Below are 12,030 nucleotides of genomic sequence, written 5' to 3'. Positions count from 1 at the left end.
TACAGCAAAAGATGCATTCTTCTACCTTTGCTTTTAAGCCCTGATAGCAATTGCATTTGGTTAGTTTCCAATTTCTTATGAGTTATTTCAGGGAGACAACATTCTTTGAGCAGCACGCGAGGGGCCGGCGAGCCGAGGGCCCTGCTGCGCGTTGCTGAACTAGGCAGTGGCTTCCCCACAGGAAACACGGATGTTGCTTATAGCACATTTGACACGTTGTCACATTACACCATTCAAATATTCAGTATTTTATTAACAATATTCCTAACAGCAAGCAAGTTCTTCTTAGCAATAACCAAAAGCATGACATGACACATTGACAAGCAACGTGACAGCTCCTTTCTAGTGTAGTGAGCTCAACATAAATAGCGATTCACTGTCTGACACCCAGTGACAGGCAAAGAAAGCCATATCAGCAAAGGCAATGCTCTCAGATTTTTATCAATACCTTTTAAAAAAATAACTAATAGCCTATTTCCATCAAAGCCTGCCTGCTCTGTAACACAAAGCCTCTATACTTTTCATGCCATACGCGAGTTCAAAGCCTGCCTTCATCCTCCAGCCATGAGGCACTAGAGGGGGCCCTTGTTCCGTTCCTTAAGCTGAAGAAGGTAGTTACAAATATTAATATGACAAAATATGACTAAGCTTTTTCACTGTTTTACTTTTTTTTGAGCAACATACCTCATGTTTAAGTCACATGCAGAAGAATTGATTTTATTCAGGCTCCCCAAATCAATGAGTGTAAAACAAGACGTTTTAGAGAGCAAGAGAGACTGCCTCAGTTTAGATTTGAGCCCATGCAATGCTGTCAACTTTACACACTGCTACCTGCTCCTGCCAAGGCAGCTGCCAGAAGGCAGGAACCACCATGCGCTTTCCCCAAAGGGAAAACGTGGAAGGAAACATCAGTCTCCCTCAGGGTCCAACGGAGGCTTCAGGGCAGGGAGAGGCACCGGAGAGAGGTGCCCTTAGGCCAGGACTGTGTCCCAGTGCCGGGCAAATGGCAGAGCCTCCTGCGGCCCTGGCAGCCCCTCGCGGTGACAGAGGGGGAGCCTGGAAAGCGCCCAAGCAGCCGAGGCCTTCGCGCAGCGCGTGGGCGCAGAGGCACTGGCGAGGGCCTCCTCTTGGGGGAGTGCTGCCAAGCGGGCACCAGCAAAACCGAGCACAATGTTCTGTGCAGGACTTCCCTCCCTGCCCGCTCCTTCCAAAGAGGGGACTGCGGAAGGCCCAGGCTCTTACCCGCCGCAGCTCATGCCACAGGAACATGGCTCACAGCTCTATTCAGTCATTGCTATGTACTTTGGGGAAAAACCTGTGGTAAGCCCTGTATAAAGGTGTCCACAAGAGCCAAACAAAGATAAACTCTTGCGGAACACACTTTTTTTTTTTTTTTCCTTACCAGTATATTCACACCTTTTTCTGTGAAAACAGGCCTGCTATTCCCGACACGTAGACACAATCACTATGCCGAGGAGCTGCAGCAGCACCTGAACTGCCCGCGTGTGCCTGAGCGGCAGGCGCTCCTGCCCGGGCTCAGCCGTGGCCATCTGCACGGCGACAGCAGCCAGGACAGCCCCGCCGAGGAGAGCTCCGGCCGCCCGCCCGCCCAGCGCTGCCGCCGCGCGGCCTTCCCCTCGCGCTGCCGCCACGCGGCCTTCGCCTCGCGCTGCGCACAGGCCGGGGCAGGCCGCGATGCAGGCACGCGCTGTACTGCGGAAGAAAGCACAGAAACCAGCCAGGTTCCGCGGGGTTAGATTAAATGTACTGGATTCTGCAGAGGAGAAACACACACACACCCCACACACACGCCCCCAGCGTACATAACAAGTGGGTATAAAACAATACCTGGCAGCGGGAACGTTTTCAGTGCTTTGTGCAAACTACTCTTATTTAAGAAATATTACAGTTGTCAATTTTAGCAAACTCTCCTCGTTTTCCAGCAGCATTTAATGGCTAACTTATTACATAAAACTCTTCAGCACGACTGTTAATCACAGAGGCAACCGGCAATCCACTGGGCTTACGTGACAAAGGTCACTCCCCTGTAAACACCTGGTTAATAAGGCACCCAATAGGTGCCAGTGTTTCTGTTTTCCTTGTGAAAACGACATTGGCTTTTGATGAAAAGACCACAGAGAAAGGCATCTGGCAATGTAAAAAGGTGCCTAATTGCCTGTTTTACTTGACATGTTTTTTAAATTCTGGATGTGTTCAAGAGGTTTATGTATGTAAAAACCAAGTTCTGCAAATTAACTGGAAGATATTCCAAAATGGTAAAGGAGGAACTACAAAAATAGCTAACAAATTTTTTTAAAGGCTGAAAAGCCTATTAGAAAGTAAGAAAAATGTTATAAAACAGGTTTTAATCACAAACCCAGAGAGTGAGTAATGAACTGAGAAAAGTCTGGAAGCCGCTTCTAGAAATTGGCAAGTATTTTAGAGTGGCTTTAAATACATGAAGATGACTATTTTTGTGGTGTTCATCTTCATTTATCATTTCTTCTTATAAAACAAGAGAGGAAAAACACTGATCAATATTGCAGATAAGTAATTGATAGAGGTTAATCAGCATTTGACAGAGCACAGCCTAAAAAGTGGTAAGGAAATAAGAAACTGTGTAGACTGAAACATGGAAAACATTGTTAGTTAAGTATAAATATTGCCAAGAGTTGTTAAGAAGCAATACAGAAATGATTCATCTTCATCTACAAAACTGCAGAAAGGCAGTTTCTTTTGTGTTTTCTTTTTAAAGCCTGGCTATGTTGCAATGAAGGGTTTTTTATCCAAGCAACAAGGAAAAAAAACTGAGCTCAAACATCGGGTTAACAAGATGTTGGCCACGTAATTTCTGAGGACAGCCCCAAAGGTCAGCGCCAGGTGTCCCGGGCTTTCCCCGGAGCAGGATTTGGGAGCCCAGGTGGCAGCAGGAATTGGCTGTAGCTCCATCCTGGAGTTGGGTCAACTCATCTGCCCTCCAAGCGCCTCCTCTGACAAACTATGATCAGAGCCACAGACACAGCTGGAAGATAAAGATTTTAAACTTCTGGAGGCTCCATGTCTTCTCTCATGACAACAGGAGGATTGATTACAAACAAGAAAAGATAGCCCTTGTGTTTTGCTACCAAGCCACTGCAACCTCAATCAAACCCAAAAGATGATGCTAAAAACAAAAAACAAAAAAAAAAAAAAGGGAAAATAAGATGGAAACATGAATAAATGCACCTTGATATCAAACGCAAGGTAGCTTGTAAAACAGGAGACCCAGCAGAACAGGCTGCCAAGAGGCGGGAGGGGCAGCATGGCTAGAGCCCCCACCACACCAGGGCCACAGGACGTTTCTGGGGCGCCTAACTGCAGCGGGCAGAAAGGGGCTGCTGGCCCATCGTGGTGCTCGCTCGGAGCGCCTCCACAGGGACCGTCTCCTGACGTTCACACACATAATTATGTTCAACTTGATATTGAGCGCGATTAGAACTCAAGCATCACCTCACATGCCTGACTCTGGAGAAAGGCATCAGAAGCCTACAAGAGCAACCAGGAGATGTTTCTGTGTTTCTTGATGAATTAATCATCCAACAAAAACACAGCAGTTAGAATTTACACACAAATTTATCCTGAGCTTATTAACAAAAAAGAGAAAAAGAGCATGGCACCTAAGGTCAACTAATAAACAGCAGAGAGATGCTACTGAATTGCTTCACTCCTTTCCAAACAGAAAGGTCACAGGCTAATCTGAGGAAAGAAAGAAGCTACAGAAGGGATGATGAAAGGCAATCATGTGCTTTGCCTTTCCTTTCAGGACTTAAAATTGAAGGGCCAGATTTCTATCCTCCATCTATGATTGCAAAGCAGGCTATGTCACAGTTCATTGCTTTAAAACAGTGAGAAACTGGAAAGGAAAGAAGGCAATCTAGAACACGGATGAATCCTAAATTTGTATCCATTTCTAAAAAGGTTCCCATGCTGTACAAGTAGCTCAAAGTAAAATATATTTTAAGCTGTTTTGCTCTACTAAGGATTCAGACTGGAATACTGAAAAAAAAAAAACAGTATTCTTCAAAGTGGTTATCTAAAGGTATAGCTATTTTATGGTCTAGTCAGCTCCATAAATAAAATCTGAACCCTGATCATGTAAGAGTTTTCATTTTCAAATTTAAGGACTGCCGTCTTTGAAAAATAAAAATCCTTGCAAAAAATTATCCTTCAGCATTTTTTTCTTGCAGAGAAAAAAGCATGGGAGAAGGAAGCTGGAGGAAAAACAAAAATATTTCTACCTTATCCTACCATATTTGTAACAGGGCAGTCAATTGCAAAATCACATCTATTGCAAATAAATGAAACCCATTTAGACTGAAAGATTGGCTGAAAAAATGGATTGCAATAATTTTGGAGAATCTTATCACCCCTAAGCCAATAGCAATATTTTTCTTGTTTCTGTAGACTATTCAGCTATAGAAACTCAATCGTAAGCTAAAGTCACTCATCATTTCAGAGCGTGTCTGTTGCTGTACAATTGAACAAAATTGTTGTGCAAAGATTTTCTTAAAATTATGCTATCCATCCTCACTTGTGGCCAGTGTCAGATTTCAATTGCTAAAAGGCTTCTGCATTTTAATATGACCTTATTTTGATGGTGCCCATCACACAGAACCCTGGAGATACTGGGAAGTCATCTTCCACTCGCTGTGTGCCCTGAGCCCAGGCTTCAGGCTGCAGAACTGCTGCTGCAGAACTGCTGCTGGTGGCCTCGCGGGTTACAATGAGAGAAGGGGAGCTGCAGGGTCTCATGGCTGCTGGGCTTGCTGATGTTTGCACACAGCAAAGCGCAATATAAATAACTCCCTGAACAACAGCTTGACAAGTGAAACACAAATCTGACAGGCACAGCAAGGCAATGTGGCACTCGTAGGAAAACAGCGGCCATGCTGATTCACTGGCTCTTTTAACCCGAAGCACCTAGGGACAGCACTTGCGTGCCCTCTGATAACCCTCCTTCCAGCAGACCAGATACCATCTATCCGGTTTTAGAGACCTGTCAGCCTCAGCAATGCCCAATACTGGTGTTGGGACACCAAAGTCAACTTCAGTGCAACACACACACTACCATTCACATTCTGCTTCTGAACATTTGTTATTTTTTATTTTTTAATATTTATTGTTTTGAGAGTTGGACTAGATCATCTCTAGAGGTCCCTTCCAAACCTGAAGCATTCTGTGATTCATGAACACCAGTTTATGCAGGTTTCTGTGTGAGACACTGCAAGAAAATATTAATCACTGCAAGAAAATATTAAGTATGTGTGAGTCACACATACTTGAACAATTAAAGGCGTTTCAGATGCAGACTGGTAGAGTGGTACTTCTGTGGGTTTTTTTTCTTTGTTTGTTTTTTCAGTTTTTGTATTTGTCTGTGGGCAGGGGACTCTGTTACTCCAGCTGGCATACTGCTCGCTGTCATGCTTGCAAGCCTGTTTTTCCCTCCGGAGAGTCTGCAATCTTTCTCAAGCTGCCTGCAAGCCAGCTCCACCAGCGGCGACCAACTGTCCACGGCTGCAGCCCCACAGGCCCAGAGCATCCGAGCTCAAAAGGACATTTCCTTTCCGCTTCTCACATTTTGGAATTGCTGTTCCATATCCCCACCCTAGCCTACCACATTGGTTGTAGGAGAGAATTCTTGTGTTCTTGGCAGATCTAAGTAATCCCAGCAAAACAGGCGCATCTTGCAATGATTTTTGGTCTAGGTAGGCTACAGCTGAAGCTCCATTTTGTATGTATTCCTAGAGCTTTGGACAGCCACTTTCTTAAAAACATTCTTATCAACAGCATCCTCATTTTTGTACTTAAGGCAGTATAAAAAGTGCAAAATGCTATTAGCTGCACTGTAGCTGCAGTCTGGCACACCCCCTTTCTCCCCTCAACTTTCATCCACCTTTTATCCGCAGATTAGGCCAGGGCTGCAGTTTTTCTTGCTCTTCCTGCTAACACACCAGGCCGGCCCTGCCGTGGGCCGCAGGAGGCCACACAAGCACTTTGCTCCACGGGCAAACGGGCGGCCGAGCCCCAGGGCGGGCAGTAGCGCTGGCCGCCTGGCTCTGCAGCCGCCCAGGGCAGGGGGTGGCTGCCAGCGCTGGGAAACGCTCGCGTCTCCGCAGTCCTCTTCAGCGAGGCGGCCGCGGGCTTCCTCTCTGCAGAGCTCGCAGCCAGCACAGGTGGCTACAGGCTGCTCGCAGCTGGGCCGGGGCAGCCCGACAGGGCAACAGCCACCTGCTGAACCGAGCCCCAGCACCTCGCTGCACGGCGGGGGTGTGAAGGGAGGCAGGAGGAGAACGGAGAAGAGCAAACACCGCAGTTATGGGCACTGCCTCTGTCCCTGCCGTGCTGGCAATGGGCACAGGCAGGCGCAGCGAGCCCTGGCGCTGGGCTGACACACGGAGCCGCTCGGAAGCGCGTGCTGGGAGCAGCGCACGCATCTCGGCTGGCTGTCAGCACAATCGATACGAAATAAAAACAGCCCACTCGGATTTTAAATGATGCTCAAATGCCACACTGTCTACGGGTCAGTATAGGTGTAAATAGCTTATGTCTTCATTGATTTCAGTCTCTGCCCAAGGTTTTAGAGAAATAGAAAATCAAATCATGCCATACATTTTCTGCCACAAGGGGGCAAAAATGGGTTGCTCTAAAGAAAGTCATTTCATTAATAAACAAATACGTAATCGTATGCAATATCTCTCTCCTTCAGATTTTATTTCCTCATTTCTAATCATGTGACGATTGTATCAGCTTCTAAATTATCCTTGCTTTTTTTTTTTCCTCTCTCTCATATTGCATTGCCCTAGCATTCTTACCAAACTATTTCGACTAATTCGGAAGCCTTCTCTTTCTTTACTCCCCACAATGCTGTTCCTTCCACGCTCCTCTCTGTTTCTGGCACTCCTATGAACTATTACTTCACAGATAGAGAGCAAAAAGGCTTTCTGCAAGCTGCCTTTGAAGTGCTTTAGCAACAAGATCTGTTTATTGAGGGCTTTAATAACCTAGCAACGTTGCAGCACAAACTAAACATACATATCATTTTTGACAGAGCTTGCAAAAATGCTTTGGACTTACATATATTGCAACACATCTTAAAAAAAAAAAAAAAGAATTCATGCAATTTAACACTGCATTTACAAAGTTTAAGTAAACTTCTCCCTGAGCACCGGCACCTGGCAGAGTTTAATCTTTCAGGTTCTCCTGTCCAGACAGACTAACCTTTACCACACACCTACTCTGCACAGCAGACAAGGTTAGCATCTTCGGTAGCAGAGAGAGAGCTGATCTGATTATTTTTCCATCCACTCCCTGCTTACAGAAAACAAGCACATTGGAACAAATGAAAGAGGCCTCTTAATCACACATTGGCTGACAATTCTTCAAAAAACAAAAACAAAAAAACCAAAAACAAAAACTACCTGCTATGCAAAGAACCCAAATACTGCCAGGCTAAACCTCACGCCAGTCACCTTGTCCACTGTGTGCTGCCACCTGAAGCTCAGGCTCCATCAAACAGAACTAGGTACCGCTCTTTAACAGTTAGTGGCATTGTGGACTTTAGAAAAGGACACTGTCCAAATATCTCAAAGCATAAAGCACACTGTAAACTTAACAACAGAAGGCACACAAAATCCTAAGAGAAAGAGCAATTTGTTTGTTAGGTAAAAATAACGAGTCACTGAAACAAGATGACTTTCTGAAAAGTCATCTGGCAAAGAATGCAGCCAGAGGACCTGGGAGAACACTGGGCTTTCCCTTCAGGAGATTTCCTGAGACTCCCCTGCTCTTCAGCCAAGACTCGTTTATCGGAGGGCGATAACAGTATCAAAGTATAGGTAAGGCACAGCCAGGGACACGCAGGAGAGCTCTCCCAGTAAGGAGGGCCATCAGCGTGGTCTTCTTGGGTGGTGTTAGAAAGCCAAACAGGAACTGAGGGCACCGGGCATTTCATGAGGCTGAGTTCAAACACCTCCCCAGTCACCATTAACCCAGCCAGGACTATTCCACTGCATTTTAGCTCACAATGAAACATGAAGCTGTATTATCCTAAACATCACCTCAGTAAATTACGGCATATTCTGCTGCATCTTGTCAGTTTACATCATTTTCACTGACATTTCTGGTTAACAGAAAGAAGTCTCCAGGCAGAACAGCACACTCACAGAAGCATTGCTTATAACAAGCATGTGGCCACTTCCCCCTGAAGTCCTGAGCACTCGGTTATGTTTGTTCACAGCATCACTTCTCTGAACTTGCTTGAAGAAAAAAAAGCTTGATCTTCATAGTGACTTCTCCAATCAAGTTGCATCTAAATCATTTTTACATGATATGTGACAACTAATTTTACTGGATTACTCAATATCTATTTTCAGCAAGTTTGTGTATATGCAATAGCAAATATACATATTTAAAATGCATCATGCAGTATTTTGACTAACTGTTAGCACTTGCAGAATAACAGCACCTTGCAGCTTCAAAGCAAAAAGAATTGAGGTAGCAAGATGAGAGATCAGACTCTGCTCCCTCTCCAGCTCAACAAGTGAGAAGGATAGGAGGTCTTAAAAAAAAAAAAAAAAACAGCTCATCCCAACATCCAGTTGGGACTTCAAAGAAACATGATACAGAAGCTCTATTTTATTTGTACCACATCTGTGATCCCCAAAATAAGACCTAAAGTCCAATGACAACCAAGTACAGGAAAATGGCAATCTGAAAGTCACCACATTTCACAGCTGTGGGATTACAGAACGATAGACAATTGTGCCCTTCATTTAAGCCCAAGTGTGTCATTTCATTCTGCTGCTGCTGATCAAGATTACTTGGTGACGTCTCCCTAGCGTAGCTTCTTATGGGATGAGTCTTCTGTGGCTTGGACTTTTACCCTTTTAAGAACAATAAAGGGAAAGAATACTTTATATATGTCTATCTAGCAGAGTTGAGTCCCCACAGTCTGTGAACTATTTTAGGGGGCAAGGGAAAAGTTAATAGAAAAACAGTTTCTTTATACAGTGTCCAAATTTTCAGTAAGAGAAATATATATATACACACATATACCTATATATATGGGCTATCCAAATTGTCTCTAACAGAGGAACACTTGCATGGAGAAAATTCTAAATCTTTCTCTCTCCCCCTCTCCCCTCTCTTATACTTCTCTTCCAACTGGCCTCATCCCCGCTGCCATTAAAGTCTGATCGTCAGGGTTTCTTGTTTTTTTCTTTTCTTTTAATAAAGAAGTGAGACAATATGTACTTTTTTTACAGGAACATTTTGCACCCGAAACATTTTGAACATTTTTCAGCTACAGTAAATTAAAGCATTATTATGATACTCCAATACCAGAATACATTTCAGTGGCTCTCCACTTCCAAGCTGCCTCTGTCAATTTTTGCTCCTTAAAAAAAACAAGATGAGGTGTTTTACCCCACTTACTCCTCTTGCTATATTCATCTCTATTATAAATGAATGCATTCGTGCTTATTTTACAGCCATTGTGTTTCAGTACATCTTTATCATACACCAGTGACTCAAATAAAGGCGGCATTAACTAAACTGATAAATATTGGAAGCCACGACATATCACAGGGTCAATAAATTCACAGCTAACTCACAGATAACATTATGTATTGCATCTATGCCGATGTTTATTCAACAGCAACAGAGCTACAGTCATTTTCTAATAATACTGTGGCTTATTTTACTTAGAATGACTAAACACTAAAGATAGTTAAATTCCATCTCAGAGCTTCAGACATTTTCATTATTAATTCTATTTTATATTGGTCTTAGCGTTACCGTTATTACTTGACTCCCTGAGAAGCTGATAACAGCCATGCAAGGCAATTTTTCCAACAGAAAGAATCATTCTGGTCCTCTGACTTTGATTGGGAACAGGCGCAGCAATCCTAGTGGCAATCATCTCTAACAAGCTGTCTGAAGCAGGCAGAGAAATTTTGGGTGTCGTACGCCATACAGCTGTGTCAAACTACAACTGACTGTAGCAACCTGAAATGAAGCTGTCATTTAAGCAGTTTAAAAAAAAAAAAAAGAAAAAAGAAAAAAAAGACTAGTACTTCACAAACACAAGCAGCAATGTAAAGAAGGGATGAATAAGAGGCTGGAGAGAGGTGGGGGTGATAACAACAGCCTTTTCTTCTTCTGCAGTATCCAAATCTAGTTTAAATTACTGTGATGTTCCAGCTTCACCGTGTCAGAAGGTACAGGAAGAATGAAAGATTTGCATCTTGGACGGCTGCAGAAAAGCAATGGACAATCACAACGAGCTACAAGAGACTAATAATTTCCTATGGGGATGTGGCAGCCTCGATTACACACTTCTTTCCCCCTCACTAAGTCTTCAAGCTTATCAGTGGCAATTCTTGAGAGCAGATCTCACAGTCCCTCCTCCATAAGCACAATGTCATTCAGAAAACCTAGAGGAAAGACATAATATTCTCACGGCAGATGTCAAACAGTACCTCCCACAGTATCCTACATAGAAACCTCAAGGAGCTGCTCTAAGTCCATTACCAAGCAGGCTTCAATAGACAAAACACCCCTGAATTTTTTAGCCACCAGCTGTAACTTGGTTTACTCCATGGACTTCTCTTTATAGACAAAGATATTATAGTTAGGACATGAGAAATGTCTCTGTGGTCACAGAATCAAGCATCCTTCATCACGCATGGTGTTCCAGCTCCGTGCACAGGCACAGCTCTCCCAGGTACAAGTTCCTTACAACGCACCCTGCTTCCTACACAGCCATTAAACTACTAGCCTGCACCAGATGGAAAGAAGAAATGGCTTCATGAGATCCCAGGACCTGCACAGGGAAGGTCAAAGTGAGCTGGTTAGTTTCAAATGTAAAAATTGCTCCAAGATGACAACCTGTAAATCTTTGATTTTATTCCCTCTCCACGTACAGATTCTAAAAGGTTTCTTTCCAGTTCTAGTATCTCAACAAGGTAATGGATGGAAACACTTTTCCTGTTTTATTTCCACACATGCTTTAACAAAACACTGGTCCAAAGTTTCCTAGTCTGCTGAGTCATTTTAAAAGAGGAAAAAACAAATCTGCCAGCCCCTAAAACACACTCTTCACATTTTTAGTTCAATCACTAGGGAAGAGAAAGTCTGTGCATCATAAGTGAGAGCTCAAAAGCCCTAGATGAAAGGAAGGAGCAAAGGGTAAACAGAAGGCACAAGAGCCACAAGGCACGTGACCGGCATTTGTGAAAACAATCCTGATGTAGAGTACTGGGCATCTGGGAAAAAGTCTGACAAAGAACATTAACCAGAAGAAAGGCAAATGCAGCAAAGAAGAAAAAAGAACAGCTAAGGGACTTGCTTCTAGAAGAGAGTACAAGAGAGAAGCCTGAGGCTGTAGCGCTGCACAGAGAAAGAAAGGTGGGGCTACCTCAACTACCCTGAGGAGCAGCTCAGGAGATTACTCCATTCAAAGGAGAAGGCAAGAAAAAAAAAACCCTTCTAAAGCCCTGGAATTCATGGAACACAAATAGAAAAAAATGCAGCATAAGTGATGCAGGAGGCTTTTCCAAAAGAAAAAACAAGTTACTATCAAAAGAAGGGAGGTGAGACGGATGGTCGGTCTTTAGGCATGAGACAAGGAATAGTGGGGTACCCAGGGAGCATTTCTTCCTTTATGGATATAATCCTTTCTTACCAAGCACTTCACAAAAAGCATACATCCCTCAACATTTTAGACATTGATCTTGACACATATATACCAAAGTGCCTTCCTTTTTAAGCTATTAACTATTTTGTCATACTTCGGCAGTTTGAGTTTGCAAAATTAATCATGATTATTAACCTGCTTACACATTTAATATGCTATTATATGTTCTTAGAGCATTGAGCATTATGATATATACAAAACCTAAAAGTTAAAAAATACTCAGACCTTTTCCTCTGAGTTTGAAACATGAGCGCTCTCAGGTCTTTATATTACGAACAACGCGTAGTCATTTCGGA

The 12,030-nt window shown here is 43.5% G+C and overlaps 1 protein-coding gene across 1 annotated transcript in view; it reads right to left on the bottom strand.

Annotated features, from left to right (window-relative positions):
• Positions 1 to 12,030, bottom strand: part of ANK3 (ankyrin 3) — a 241,995-nt gene that overhangs the window by 184,368 nt on the left and 45,597 nt on the right. The window lies entirely within an intron of this gene.

This window comes from Tinamus guttatus, unplaced genomic scaffold, assembly GCF_059628265.1.
Source record: "Tinamus guttatus ecotype Peru unplaced genomic scaffold, ASM5962826v1 Tinamus_guttatus_pri_ptg000246l, whole genome shotgun sequence".
Lineage (NCBI taxonomy): Eukaryota > Metazoa > Chordata > Aves > Tinamiformes > Tinamidae > Tinamus > Tinamus guttatus.
Note: the sequence above shows the minus strand (reverse complement) of the source record. Positions and strands in the feature narration are given on the sequence as shown.